Source organism: Scyliorhinus torazame, chromosome 9, assembly GCF_047496885.1.
Source record: "Scyliorhinus torazame isolate Kashiwa2021f chromosome 9, sScyTor2.1, whole genome shotgun sequence".
Taxonomy (NCBI): domain Eukaryota; kingdom Metazoa; phylum Chordata; class Chondrichthyes; order Carcharhiniformes; family Scyliorhinidae; genus Scyliorhinus; species Scyliorhinus torazame.
In genome coordinates, this window is record NC_092715.1 from 70,710,529 (window position 1) to 70,725,858 (window position 15,330).

The 15,330-nt window shown below is 47.1% G+C and overlaps 1 protein-coding gene across 5 annotated transcripts in view; it reads right to left on the reverse strand.

Annotated features, from left to right (window-relative positions):
- The window catches only part of arhgef28a (Rho guanine nucleotide exchange factor (GEF) 28a), a 680,059-nt gene that overhangs the window by 646,016 nt on the left and 18,713 nt on the right, over positions 1-15,330 (reverse strand). Inside the window, exon 1 of one of the 5 annotated variants that reach the window (XM_072516089.1) lies at positions 5,680-5,770. The exons of the other annotated variants lie outside the window; for them this stretch is intronic. The gene's annotated coding sequence lies outside the window, so the exon portion shown is untranslated. Of the gene's footprint in view, positions 1-5,679; positions 5,771-15,330 lie in introns of those variants that run through there. 5 annotated transcript variants of the gene reach the window in all.

Consider the following 15,330-nt stretch of genomic DNA (forward strand, 5'->3'; position numbering starts at 1 on the left):
CTCCAATCCTCTGGGACCTCACCTGTGGCCAACGAGGAAACAAATATTTCTGTTAGAGACCCAGCAATTTCATCTCTCGTCTCCCTTGGTAATCTGGGATAGATGCCATCTGGCCCTGGGGATTTTTTACCTCAATGCTTTTTAACACAGCTAACACTTCCTCCCTCATAATGATGACTTGTTTTAAAGTGTTTGCATATCCTTCGGAGACACCACCAATCAACATGTCCCTCTACTTTGTGAATACCGATGCAAAGCACTCATTAAGGATCTCACCTACTTCCTTTGGTTCTACACATTCTCCCTCCGTTGTCCTTGAGTGGACCAATTCTTTCTCTCGCTACCCTCTTGATCCTAATGTACGTATAAAATGATTCTTCTTAATCCTGTCTACCAAGGACATTTTGTGACCCTCCTAACTCTCTGCTTGAGCGCATTTCTACTTTTGTTGGATTCTTCAAGTGCTTCATCTGTTTTTAGTTGCCGAGACCTCACGTATGCATCCTTTTTCTTTAATATAAATATTTTTATTCTCCTCCTTTTTCACATTTTCTCCCGCATTTACACCCATCAACAATAACCAATAATCAGCAAGATATGTCAAACCCCATAATAACAACGATCCCATCCGCCCACCAACCCCCAAACATCAGCCCGCATGTTTACATAAACAAACGACAAAAAGGAATCAGGTATTGCCCGTAGTCACCCTTAATCTACACAGCCCCCCTTCCCCCCACCCCCCCACCTAATGTTCGTTGTTATCTAGTTCTTGAAAGTGCATAATAAATAGTGCCCATGACTTGTATAACCCCTCCGAGCTTCCCCTCAGTTCGAACTTAACCTTCTCAAGGGTCAAGTATTCCAACGGGTCCCCCCGCCATGCCAGGACAATGGGTGGAGAGGCTGCTCTCCATCCCAGCAGGATCCGCCTTCGGGCGATCAACGAGGCGAAGGCTATGATATCTGCCTCCGCTCCCGTTTCCAACCCTTGCTGGTCCGACACCCCGAATATGGCCTCCTGGGGGCCCGGGTCCAGTTTCACACGCACCACCTTGGAAATTACCCTAAACACCTCCTTCCAGTACTCCCCTAGCGGTGGACAGGACCAAAACATATGAACGTGATTCGCGGCCCCCCCCCCCGCAACGCTCACACACATCCTCTACTCCTTCAAAAAATCGGCTCATCCTCGCCCTCGTGACGTGCGCTCTATATACCACCTACAGCTGTATCAGTCCCAACCTCGCACATGAGGTGGAGGCATTCACTCTCCGGAGCACCTCACACCAGACCCCCTCCTCTATAACCTCTCCCAGCTCTTCCTCCCACTTTGCTTTGATCCCTTCCAGTGGTGCCTTATCCGCTTCCAGAATAGCTCCGTACACCGCTGACACTGCCACCTTCTCCAGTCCCCTTGGCGTCAACACCTCCTCCAGCAATGTAGAGGCCGGTTCCTCTGGGAAGCTCTGTATCTCCTTCCTGGCAAAATCCCGAACCTGCATGTACCTAAACACTTCTCCCTGCTCCAGCCCATACTTCGCTTCCAGCTCCCTCAATCCTGCAAACCGACCCCGAAGAAACAAATCTTTTAGCGTCTTAATCCCCTTCTCTTCCCATTTCCGAAAACTTCCATCCCACCTCCCTGGCTCAAATCTGTGGTTCCCCCGAATCGGCATTTCCCTTGACCCTAAACCCAACCCGAAGTGTTGGCGAAACTGCCTCCAGATTTTCAATGAAGCTATTATTACCGGACTCCCTGAATATTTCCCCGGAGCTATCGGGAGCGGTGCTGTTGCAAGTGCCTTCAGCCCCGACCCCCTGCACAAACTCTCCTTCATTCTGACCCACTGAGAATCAACCCCTCTGACCCAGCTCCGCACTTTCTCCACGTTCGCCGCCCAGTAGTAGTACAACAGGTTCGGGAGACCCAAACCCCCTGCCTGCCTTCCCCTCTGTAGCAGCACCTTTCTCACTCTGGCCACCTTCCCTCCCCATATGAATGAGGTAATCCTTCCCTCAATCTCCCTGAAAAAAGACTTTGGCAGGAAAATCGGTAGGCATTAAAAAATAAACCGGAATCGCGGCAACACATTAATTTTAACCGCCTGTACCCGACCTGCCAGTGACAGAGGAAGGCCGCACCACCTTGTCAGATCGGCTTTCACTCTCCCCACCAAACTAATGATGTTGTACCTGCGAAGCCTCCCCCACTCCCAGGCAACCTGCACCCCCAGATACCTAAAATGAGTCCCTGCTCTACGGAATGGCAGCCCTCCCACCCCTGCCCCCACCCCCGGCCGAGACACCACAAAGTATTCACTCTTGTCCAGGTTCAACTTGTACCCCGAGAAAGACCCAAATACCCGCAGTAGCTCCAATATTCCTCCTATCGACACACTCGGTTCCGACACATACAGCAGCAAGTCGTCGGCATATAAGGACACCCTATGCTCTATCCCCCCCCGCACTATTCCTTTCCATGCTCCCGAACTTCTCCATGCGATGGCCAATGGCTCAATCACAAGTGAAAACAGCAGGGGGGACATAGGACATCCATGTCTCGTCCCACGGTGGAGAGAGAAATATCTCGAACTGATATTATTTGTGCGGACACTCGCCTTCGGTTCCTTATATAATAGCTTTACCCAGTTCACAAACCTTGGTCCAATCTCAAACCGCTCCAGCACTGCCATCAGGTACCCCCATTCTACCCGATCAAACGCCTTCTCGGCATCCAATGCCACAACTACCTCCGTTTCCTTTCTTTCCGCCGGTGCCATAACAACGTTTAAAACCCTCCTAATGTTCGAAAACAGCTGCCTCCCTTTCACGAACCCCGTCTGATCCTCCCCTATCACCTTCGGGAGGCACTCCTCCAGCCTACCCGCTAGTACCTTCGTCAACACTTTTACGTCCACATTCAGAAGTGATATGGGCCGATACGACCCACACTCCGTCGGATCCTTATCTTTTTTTAGCAACAGGGAAATCCTTTTTCTTTTTAACTAGACTCACAATTTCCCTGGTCATCCATGGTTCCCGAATCCTGCCTTTCCTTTTCACCTGCCTGTCCTGCACTCCCATCGACAGCTGCTTAAGAGACTCCCACATGCCAAATGTGGATTTATCCTCAAACAGCCTCTCCCAAACAACAGCCTCTAAATCCTGTCTAATCGGTTGTAGTTAGTCTTCCCCCAATTTAGCACCTGAACCCGAGGACAACACTCGTCCTTTTCCATGAGTACCCGAAAGCTTACGGAATTGTGATCACTGTTTGCCACATGTTCCCCACTGCAACTTTGATCACCTGGCCGGGTTCGTTTCATAATACTAGGTCCAGTAAAGCCCCCTCTCTAGTCGGACTATTCACATCTTGTTGCAAAATACCTTCCTGGACACACTTAATAAATTCCTCAACATCCAGACCCCTAGCCCTAAGGGATTTCCAGTCAATATGAGGACAATTAAAGTCTCCCACTATAACAACCCTATCAATTCTACATCTATCCAGAATCTGCTTACATATCTGTTCTTCAACTTCCAGTGGGCTTTTGGGAGGCCTGTAGTATACCCCCATCATAGTGACTTCTCCCTTCCTGTTTCTGAGTTCTACCCACAATGCCTTGTTACTTGATTCTTCTCAGGTGTCCTCCCTCTGTATATCTGGAATATGTTCTCCAACCAGTATTGCAACTCTCCCACCTCTTTTACCTCCCCCCCCCCACCCCCAATAATCGCTTAAACACCTATATCCTGGAATATTTAGCTGCCAGTCCTGTCCCTTTTTTAACCAAGTCTCCATTATCACAACCACATCCAAGTTCCGCGCATGAATCAATGCTCTAAGTTCATCTGTCTTACCTGTTATACTCCTTGCATTGAAGCAGATACACTCCACACTTCCAGGCCCACTGAGTTTGACCTCCCCAGCTTGCCCTTCCTCTTAGCCAGCCTGGCCCTGGTGCCATGCTCATCCCCAGTCTCTACATTTTCTGACTTACTGTTCTTCTGGTTTAGCACAGGGCTAAATCGCTGGCTTTGAAAGCAGACCAAGGCAGGCCAGCAGCACGGTTCAATTCCCGTACCAGCCTCCGCGAACAGGAGCCGAAATATGGTGACTAGGGGCTTTTCACAGTAACTTCATTTGAAGTCTACTTGTGACAATAAGCGATTTCTTATTATTATTATTCCCACCCCCAGCAACATTAGTTTAAACCCACCTTTGGAGGGCAGGCAGTGAGAAGGATGGGGTTTACAATACTACTTCACTAAGATGCTTCTCAATACAAAAGACTTGAAAAACTGCCCACAGAATTGAGGAGATTATTGGTTGATTTGATAGATGGTTAAAATTAAGAAGGGGTGGGAGACAGCAAATATAGCGGTGAAGAATGAGGGGGAAGAACGAGGGGACATGGATACAATATAAAATTGTAGGCTGTAGGAGCAACTTTTCTGTATATGTTTTAATAAAGATGGTCAAAAGGCCATAAATGCACAAGGAGAGTCAGATATTGAAATAGCAACAATGGGCCGGTTTTAAGACCCACTGCCAAGTGTGGTTTCGATGGGGGGAACATACAAAATATTTCAGGTGGCTAGCCTACCACATTCCCATCCACCCCCAAGCCTGACCCATGCATTACTCCGGACGGATCCCGAAATCAGCAGCCTACCTGCATATTTAAATGAGTAATTAAAAGCTTGTTAGGCTTGTTAGCAAGCTTGTGGACCACGATAATATGTTGCCCATGCCTTCACATGGTAGGCATGTGCAGGTGGACAGCTGCCAGCAGGTTGTTTTATTGTGGCCCAGATGAGAAATGATGGGAAGGTAGTGGGGGGGTTGGCACCTCATTCAGGGTGCCTTATGTGCAACCAGGGCAGTTCCCATTTCCTAGCCCCCCGCCCCCCATCCTTCCTTCCTCACCATCAGTCCTCCAAAGGCTAGCTTCCCCCACCCCCATCTCCACCCTCCCTAAGCCCTCAGATCTCTTCCCCAGGAAGCCCAGGACCTACTTTTCTGCAACAGCCACTATCCTCCTTCAAGCTCCTTCTTGCAGTCCTGGTAGCGCCCACTACTGAGCTCTGGCACTGATGGACTGCTAGAGCTGCTGGTCAATCTGATTGGCTGACAGCTCTCAAGGGCAGGGATTCCTCCTATTGAGGGGCAGAAGTCTCACTCTCTCCTCATTTAGCCAGCCCACAGCGTGTTATGGCTGCAGAGTGGGTTTCCTTGCGAGGTCTTGGTTACCGGCCGACCTTCACTCCAGAGGGGATGGCAGCAGCCCCCCAGCCCTCACCTCCCCTCCATAAAATGCAGCCCCACATCAATATTTAAGAATAGGTAAGTGAAGAAAATAAAGGAGTATGGAATCAAGCAGGCATGCAGGATTCGAACATCTGCTTATGTAATGTAACCAACACAGACTGGTTAGGCCAGACAGACTCCTTCTGCATTGTAATTTCGATGGCATGCAACTAAAAAAAAATGCTGACTCCCTTTGCACCTCGTCATGATTATTTTGCGATTAAAGCCTTTACGTTCAGTCAATGTCAAATGGAACACCTTTAAAAGAATAATTCTGGGCATGCGGAATAAGTGCAGACCCAAGATCAGAAAGCTTAGGCTGAACAAGTATGATACTAAGGGCGGGATTCTCCGGCCGCACCTACCCGGCGACCATAAATTTTCACCCGAGGTTGATGGGCCTTTACATGGTCCGCGTCCCGCCCGTGACGATCCTGTGGCAGACGAGGAGGAAGAATCTGGCCTTAAACAGATTAACGAACCTAAAAGTAAAACGAGGGGAAGAAAAATAATCTTTCAAACCTTGCAGAAAGAAAGAGAAAGGGGAAGACTGGGATTAATATAGGAACACACACAGTCTGATTCAAAAGGTAATACAAAGTGCAAAGGGAAACTTGTTTAGGGGAAGGTGGGGAAGCACAGCTACAGAGGCAATGGTAAAAAAAAATCTTCAGTTCAAGGATTGAAGTCATTGTGGGAGATGGCGTGGAGTTGGAAAGGACTCTGAAACTCAATGAAAATACCAAAATAGGAGAGCAGGGGAATTGAGATAACCCAGAAACCTATAGGAGGAGCTAAACAAAGTATCTGACTGGGCCAAAGAACAAAGTGTTGCACATAGGTGTAAAATCGAAAGAAGCAACACATGCACTTAATAAATGGTGTTGTAATCTTGTAAACTGCAAATATGTTGATTTCCACCACATATGCAACCAGAAACGCATTGCCTATCATATTGACAAAGATGTTGTACTGGAATCAAAAGGACATTCAGGGAACATTAAAGTGGGGGGGAGGGGTTAATTAAGAACTTGCGACACCCATTTTCAATTTCCAGATACAGGACGCTTCATTTGCCAGATAAGGGAGTTTCCTGTCCATGTTAAAAGAAAGCAAGCTGGCCAGCCTCCAGTGACCCCACTGGCACAAGCCATCAATTGCTGTCAGCCAGCGACCAATGTTTCCAAATGCACCCCCCCCCCCCCACCCACGCCGCCAATCAATTTCTCCAAACCCCTCAACCACCGGATTACACCTCCCCTTCCCCCACTCCCAGACCATAGCCCAAAACGAGATTCTCCCCTCCTCTTACACCAGATGAAATCCAATCTTCAAATGACACTTGCATGGAAATAAGGGGCTAGATTCTCCGTTTCTGAGGCTACGTGCCAGCGCAAACAGAGAATCCACGGGAGGTTCACGACAGGATAATCGCCATGAACCCCTCAACCCCTGAGGGCCTGTTTAGCACAGGACTAAATCGCTGGCTTTGAAAGCAGACCAAGGCAGGCCAGCAGCACGGTTCAATTCCCGTACCAGCCTCCCCGAACAGGCGCCGGAATGTGGCGACTAGGGGCTTTTCACAGTGACTTCAGTTGAAGCCTACTTGTGACAATAAGCGATTTTCATTTTTTCATTTCACCGATTCCGGTACCGGTGAGGGGCTAGCACCAGCGCCGCGTGAAACTCCCTCAGATCGCACCAAAAACGGCCGGACAATGGCCGGGTCCCGGGCCGCACAGGGCTGACGACCTGCACCGGTCGCGCTGTAAAACATGTTGCCGGCCGTGGCAAACCATAACCCACCAAACGCGGCCCCAGAGCACACTCCCTGGCCACCCCCCACCAGTCCCTCCAGCCCTAGCCGAAGCACCCTCCCCCGGCCAGCAGCATGAATCCCGGCCAGCAGCATGGATCCCGGCCGAGTGTGGCGGCACTGGACACTGTCCGCAACCGGCATGCCAGGTTTCAGACCGCTGGGAAACACGTGGCCCGTGCCGTCGGGAATTCGGCCCATGGGGGGGGCAGAGCATCACCTGGTGGGCTATCCGATGACATGCCAACGGCGTTGAAACAGCGCGTGGCGCACATCACGATGACCCCGGTATGGAGGAGGCGGGGCATGGCGGACGAGCATCAGGTACGGATTCCGGCGTCAGAATCCATTCTCCGCCCGATAGCCAATCATGATTTCGGCGTCAGGCTACAGAGAATCCAGCCCAAGAACTTTAGCGGAATAACTGGGATACTTTGCATTTCACTATTTTTTGCGTAGTTACTTAACCTTCTACCCTACCCTATTCCCACTTTAATTTTTATTCTTTAATGGAGTGTGAGCCTCACTGGCAAGGCCAGCATTTGTTACCCATTACTAATTGCCCGATGAGCACCACTAAATTTCTGGGCCAAGCTATTTGCATTGGTCCATCAGCTCACTATCGTATTGCTACAAGGAAACTCTGACAAATTACTTTTCCCCTCCAGTTCCTGGCTGAAAAGAAACAAGGTTATGGTTAAATGCAGGAAATTAGTCAGACATGCTAAGGCACCTCATTAGACCAGCTATGGATAATTACACGTTTTCCTTTCCTTACTTTGTTATTTGTTTTGTTTACATGCATGCAAAGGAATGTGCATGTCTGGACTCTGCTGTATTATATTCTGTTTCACCACAAACATTACTAAAGGGTTGCATTTGAATATATATCTGATTATTGATCTTTAATATGCAAGGCCAATTAGATGGAATTGCATGAGATGGGATCGCATTATTTAGAAACGTACTGAAACAAAGACCTGGATTTTACCCCAGATAGTGGCACACTGATGCTGGTGTGAAAACAGGTCCAGAACCTGGACTTGTTGACACTGGAACATGCTTGACAATTTTACTCCAGGTGGCCTCCTATTTGGCTGCCTGCAGACATTCTCTTCAAGGGATAGTGGACAGGCTCTTTGATTGAACTGGCAGCAAAGAGTCAGCAGTACCGCCGGCAGAGGTGGTCGCTGCCGAGGCAAAGTGGTCACCGCCGAGGTATGCAGGAGATCTCATGAGCGGGTATCAGTGCACAAAGGTTCAGAGAGGAAACCCCTCCGGGGAGAGCATTAAGGCCGCAGGGGTTCCCTTTCCTGCACCGTGTCTCCCACTTTGAGCTATTGAGCCTTTGCCTCTGACAGCCCTCTCAGAGTGCCACAGGGAAGCTGCTTCTATTTAGCTGGCAATCTCCCCACTCACAGAAGCTTGCTTAGCTGTTGTCATTATCGCAAAAAGCTCCTAATCGAGCCCTGAAGCCTTTAATTATCTAATCCTTCTCAACAGCCTATCCCGTGACAATTCTACTGCACCTACCCACTCCACCTCACAAGAGTCAAGAAAATCCGAGGCAAATTGCCAATCAGATATTTGGAACTACTCATCCATTTGCTAATAGGCCAAGATGCATTGACTACCTGAAAACAAAAGAATGTTGACAAGTTTGCCACACCATGGGCAGAATTTTCCTGGATCAGGTGAGAAAAGCAATATGAAACTTGTTGGTTTCACAGCTGCCTTTTCTAGCTCAATCAATTGGCATTCTATACAATTTCAAAGTGCTGGCAATGATTACACAGCCAGCTTTTTTTTTGGGGGGGGGGGGGTGTAAACACACTGACAAAGCTGGGATTCAGATAATCGGGGTGCCCTTTTTAAAGGATACCCAGATCTCAAACTGGAGTTAAAGAACCCACTGGCAGCCCCCAACCACATAATGGGAAGCCCTCAATGGGGTTCCCTGGAGACCCTGCCAATCTGGCCCTGCCCATGTGACAGTGCCATGACACTGCCCAGCCACGTCACTCACCATGCCCCTGGCATGGTCATCACGACTGGTTTCCATTTTTGGAAAACAGTGGTGATTCCCGTCGGCATGGTGAGGGGGAAGATACGGCGCACCTGGAGACCTGGAAAGAACAGCGTGAAGCCGTTTCGGATATTAGAATAAATTGTATTGCATCAACAGGGAGGGCCCCATAGTTTCTAGGTTCTTACCGGCACAAAACCCATTGGGGCCCTCCCGCGTGAGTTAGTGGGCATAACGGGATTTGGATCCAAAGGGAACAGGGCCGGAAAATCGCGCCCCAGATTAATGGCAATTCGCCTCTCTACAAATAAAGAGGGAGAGAGAATACAATCCGAACCGAATCTATCTCTCCTCATACGTCAGTCTTGCCATCCCAGGAATCAGTCTGGTAAACCTTTGCTGCAGTCCCACTATGATGGCTAGAATATCCTTCCTCCGATAAGGAGAGCAAAACTGCACACAATATTCCAGGTTTGGCCTCGTCAAGGCCCTGTATAATTGCAGCAAGATATCCCTGCTCCTGAATTAGAATCCTCTCACAATGAAAGCCAGCATACCTTTTGCCTTCTTTACCCCCTGCTGTACCTGCATCCTTACCTTCAGTGACTGGTGTGCAAGGACACCCAGGTCTTGTTGCACATTCCCCTCTCCTAATTTATGACCTTTCAGATAATAGTCTGCCTTCTTGTTTTTGCTACCGAAGTGGATAACTTCACATTGATCCAAATTATATTGCATCTGCCATTCATTTGCCCACTCACTCAACTTGTCCAAATTACACGGAGGGATCTTTGCATCCTCCTCACTGCTCACCCCCCACCCAACTTGATGTCATCTGCAAATTTGGAGATATGACATTTTGTTCCCTCATCTAAATCATTAATATAAATTGTGAATGGCTGGGGTCCTAGTACCGATCTCTGCAGTACCTCACTGGTCACTGCCTGCCAATTTGAAAACACCCGTTAATTCCTACTCTTTGTTTCCTGTCTGCCAACTAGTTGTCAGGGTTACTGGTCTATAATTCCCTGCATTCTTTCGACCACCCTTTTTAAATAGTGGAGTTGCATTAGCCACCCTCCAATCTGCAGGAACTGTTCCGCAGTCTATAGAATCCTGGAAGATGACCACCTATGCATCCACTATTTCTAGAGCCACTTCCTTCAGTACCCTCGGATGTAGAGTATCAAGGTCCTGGGGATTATCCCACAAGTCCCGAAAGATGTGCTGGTACCCAAACAGGCACCGGAATGTGCCAACTTGGGGCTTTTCACAGTAACTTCATTGCAATGTTAATGTAAGCCGAGTTATCACAATAAAGATTATTATTATAAACTCTGCATTCCCCAACATTTCTGGTATCTTATTTGTGTCCTCATTTGTGATGAAAGAAATGTGGAGGATTTAGTTGTTCAGCCATTTCTTTTTCCCCATAAGACATTCCCCAGTTACTGACTGTAAGGGACCTACATTTGTCTTCACCAATCTTTTTCTCTTCATGTACCTATAGACACTTTTACAGTCAGTTTTTATATTCCCAGCAAGCTTACTTTCATACACTATTTCCCCGTTCTTAATCAATCCCTTGGCCTTTCTTTTCTGAATTCTAAACAACTCCCAATCCTCAGACCTGTTGTTTTTCATGGCCAATTTATATGCTACTTCCTTTGATCGAATACTATCCCTAATTTCCCTTGTAAGCCATGGATTGGCCATCTTTCCCCACAACCTGTTCTTTAACAGATTTTAAAATTTATTTTCCTAATTCCCCCTCCATGATACAGACTTGTTTTTGGTAGGACCATACACAAGAAATATTGTTTCCTGTTCTGTTGTACTTCCATTTTCTGGCATATTTATATGTTCCTGTATATTGAAATTTTCCATTACAAGTATATTTGACACAATTTGCTTCAATCGGGGTCCATCTTAATACTTTCGATTGGCAGGTTAAATTGTAATCTGGGATTTGGACTGGTGGAAAAGAGAGAGTAGAAGCTATTTATCCTTCCTGGAGAGAGAGAAAAACACTTGTTGTTATAGTCCTTTTTTGTTATTCTTTCATGAGATTTGGCTAGACCAGCATTTGTTGACTATCTCCAATAGCCCGTCATGAGCCACCATCTTGAACTGCTGCAGTCCACCTACAGTTAAGAGGAGGAGCTCCAGGATTTTAATCCAACGACAGTGAAGGAGTGTAGTTCCAAGTCAAGATGGTATGTGGCTTGTTGGGGATGGGGGGAAAGGGGGAACTTGCAGGTAATGATATTATCATGCCGCCCTTTTTAAGTGGCAGAGTTTGCCGATTTGGAAGGTGCTGTCGAAGGTGCCTTGATGCACCTTGCTGCTGTGCATCTTGTATACAATAAGTCCCCATTTTAATTATTCCCATTTGCAGTCGCTCAGCTCTAATGTTGTGGATATAATGGGGCTTGTACACACACTTAAGCATTGGGAATTCCATTTTAAGGTAATTTCATGCTGGGTCCAACATAGAGTCACATGACCTGGTGAGTGTCATTTTGGAGTGGCTTCTTCCATTCATAAAGCCTCCCACTTGCTCACTGTCTCTCCTGCCCTCCCTCTCACCATCTCTTTCCCATTCACTGCTTCCCTCCAAGTTTTATCTTTAGACCAACAGTACAAAAGATATAGATTGCTGATTCGCGTGGGTTGAAAGCAACGTTAACAGAGATTTATTACACCCCAGGGTTCTAAACGAGATAGCTGAGGAGATTGTGCAGACATTGATGGTGATCTTTCAGGAATCACTGGCTGCCATCCTGAAAAAGGGTGTGTCCCAGGGGGCTGGAAAATAGCTAATGTAACACCGCTGTTTAAGAAGGGAGGGAGACAGAAGACAGGAAATTATTGGTCGCTTAGCCTGACTTTGGTCGTTGGTAAGATTTTAGAGTCCATTATTAAAAATGAGATTGCGGAGTACTTGGAAGTGCATGATAAAATAGGACTGAGTCAGCATGGCTTCATCAAGGGAAGGTCACGTTTGACAAATTTGAGCGTTCTTTGAGGAGGTAACAAGGAAGTTAGACAAAGGAGAACCAGTGAATGTGATCTATTTAGATTTTCATAAGGTCTTTGACAAGGTGCCGTATAGGAGGCTGTTAAATAAGTGAAGAGCCCATGGTGTTAAGGGTACAATACTGGCATAGATAGAGGATTGGCTGACTGGCTGACGGCAGAGAGTGGGGATAAAGGGATCTTTTTCAGGATGGCAGCCGGTGACTAGTGGTGTGCCTCAGGGGTTGAGGACCACAACTTTTCACAATATACATTAATGATCTGGAAGAAGGAACTGTTGCTAAGTTTGCAGATGATGCAAAGGTATGCAGAGGGACAGGTAGTATTGAGGAAGCAGGGGAGCTGCAGAAGGACTTGGACAGGCTAGGAGAGGGGGCAATGAAGTGATAGTTGGAAAACAAAAAAAGTGTGAGTGGTAGGAAGAATGGAGGCACAGACCATTTTCTAAATGGGAAAAGGCTTAGGAAATCAGAAGTACAAAGGGGTTAGGAGTCTTAGTTCAAGATTCTCTGAAGGTTAACGTGCAGGTTCAGTCGGCAGTTAGGAAGGCAAATGCAATGTTCGCATTCATGTCGAGAGGGCTAGAATACAAGACCAGCAATGTACTTCTGAGGCTGTAGAAGGCTCTGGTCAGACCCCATTTGGAGTATCGTGAGCAGTTTTGGGCCGCATATCTAATGAAGGATGAGCTGGCCTTGGAAGAGGTCCAAAGGAGGTTCACAAGAATTATTCCTGAAATGAAGAACTTTTCATTTGAGGAGCAGTTGAGGACTCTGGGTCTGTATTTGTTGGAGTTCAGAAGGATGAGTGGGGATCTTATTGAAACCTACAGGACACTGCGAGGCCTGGATAGAGTGGAAGTGGAGACGATATTTCCACTTGTAGAAAAAACTAGAACCAGAGGGCACAGCCTCAGACTGAAGGGACGGTCCTTTTAAACAGAGATGAGGAGGAATTTCTTCCGTCAGAGAAAGATTAATCTGTGGAACTCTTCACTGCCAAAGGCTGTGGAGGCCAAGTCACTGAGTGCTTTTAAGGCAGAGATAAATAGATTCTTTCTATAATAAGAGGATCAGGGGTTATGCATTTGCTATTGATGAAAAGGAAGCTGAGGGCTACCTATGATTTACTCTTGCTGGAGGAGACATCTGACATACGAGAGTGAAACCAACAGTCACAGATCTTGAGACGAGAAAGTAACTCGAGGAAGTGTGCAGCTATACCACCAGTGAGAAGTGGGTCCCTGCGATGGTATTGGCTCAGACAGGTCCAATCTCGTACACGGTCCAAACAACAGAGAAATTCATGTGGAGACGCCAAACGGATCAATTATTTTCAACACACGTTAGTATGCCAGTGCCAGAACTACCTCAGGAGGTAACAGTCTCCATTCCATCTGACTGCGTAAGTTCTAGTCCATCTACAGAAGCAGAGATAGCTCCAGAAGTGCCTGCTACTATGAGACCTTGGAAAAAGAGACTTCCGGGGTGAGACATCTACAGGAGAACCTGAAAATACATTCAAGGTCAAGAATACAAAGTCCTGTAAGTGCGTGGGCAACCAGCAAGAAATAGACGCCCAGCTGATCGTCAATCTTCCGTGTGTGTGTGTGTGTGTGTGTGTGTGTATCTTAGTAAATGACTAGGTTAAAATACTAGTTATTAGTTGTGTTGGACCTTGGAGGAATGTTATATATATGGGATATAGTAGTTGTATGCATTTCTCTTTCAGAACCGAGTAACATGACATGTGTGATCTCAACGGCTACTTTGCAGACTGTTTGTCCCAGCCAACGAAAGGATACCTTTGTGTGGCTCAAAAATAGTTGTTAAGAGCCTGTGGTCCGTTAGCAATATGAAGTGACGACCATATAGGTAATGATGAAATTTCCATACTCAAATGCCTCCTTCCCCACCTGAGCGTAGTTAAATTCTGCATTTGTTAACAGATGAGATGCAAACAGTAGTGGGGTTTCTTCCCTTGAAGGTAACATGTGTGACACCACTGCTCCAACACCGTGCGGTGAAGCATCACAGGTAAGTTGCAATGGTAACTTGAGGTTGAAATGTACCAATATTTCTGACTTTTTCAGGGCTTCTTTTGCAGATTGTTATGCTTTTTCGCATGCCTGTTTTGCCCAGAGGAAGGTGTGTAACGGTTGCAAGAGGGTTCCAGATTTTGGCAAATTTTCCATAGTAGTTTATTAACCCCAGGAATGACCCAAGTTGAGTGACATTTGTTGTAGGTAGAGCCTCCATAATAGCTTCCATCTTTTTAAGTGCTTTTTGTAGACTCTTCCTGTCAATTGCATGTTCAAGATATTGTCTGGATGTCTGAAATAAATCACATTTATCTTTCCTGACACAAAGCCCATACATCTGAAGGGACTGCAGTGTGGCTTCTGTGTGTCATAAGTGTTCATTGGTGCCTGTTATCAATATATCAAAGTAACAATGTACCCACTGTAAGCCACAAAGGATCCGGTCCATTGACCGTTGAAATAAAGTTGGTGCTGACGTTATTCCAAAAGACAATCTCTTGTAGAGGAATAGGGATTTTTGAGTGATGATGTGAGCAGGTGTTGAGATTCAGCTGCCACATTCATTGGCAGGAGTTCCTCAGGGTAGTGTCTTAGGCCCAACCATCTTCAGCTGCTTCATCAATGTCCTCATTTCCATCATAAGGTCAGAACTGGGGATGTTTGTGGATGACTGCACAATGTTCAGCACCATTTGCGACTCTTCAGTTAATGAAGCAGTCCATGTCCAAAAGCAGCAAGACCTGGACAATATCCAGGCTTGGGTGACAAGTTACATTCGTGCCACATAAGTGCCAGGCAATGGCCATCTTGTGGTTTCAACACCTGCAAAAGGGAGACACCCGCAGTTATCTGTGACATCCATTATCAGTCTGTTGTGGCGTAAAGGGAATCCTTTTACACCCTTGTCACTGGGGGGTGGGTGGAGGGGGGGGGGGGTGGAGTGTGAAGTTATTCAGAGGGGCTGGCTGGGTGGGCTCCCAGAGGACCAGAGCGTCTCTGAGCTTTCATAGAACACAGTAAGCAGTCAGCAGTATGAGCAGCCAGGAGCCTGTAAATAGCACCAGAATGGTGCGTTAAAAACACGTACTGCAGCA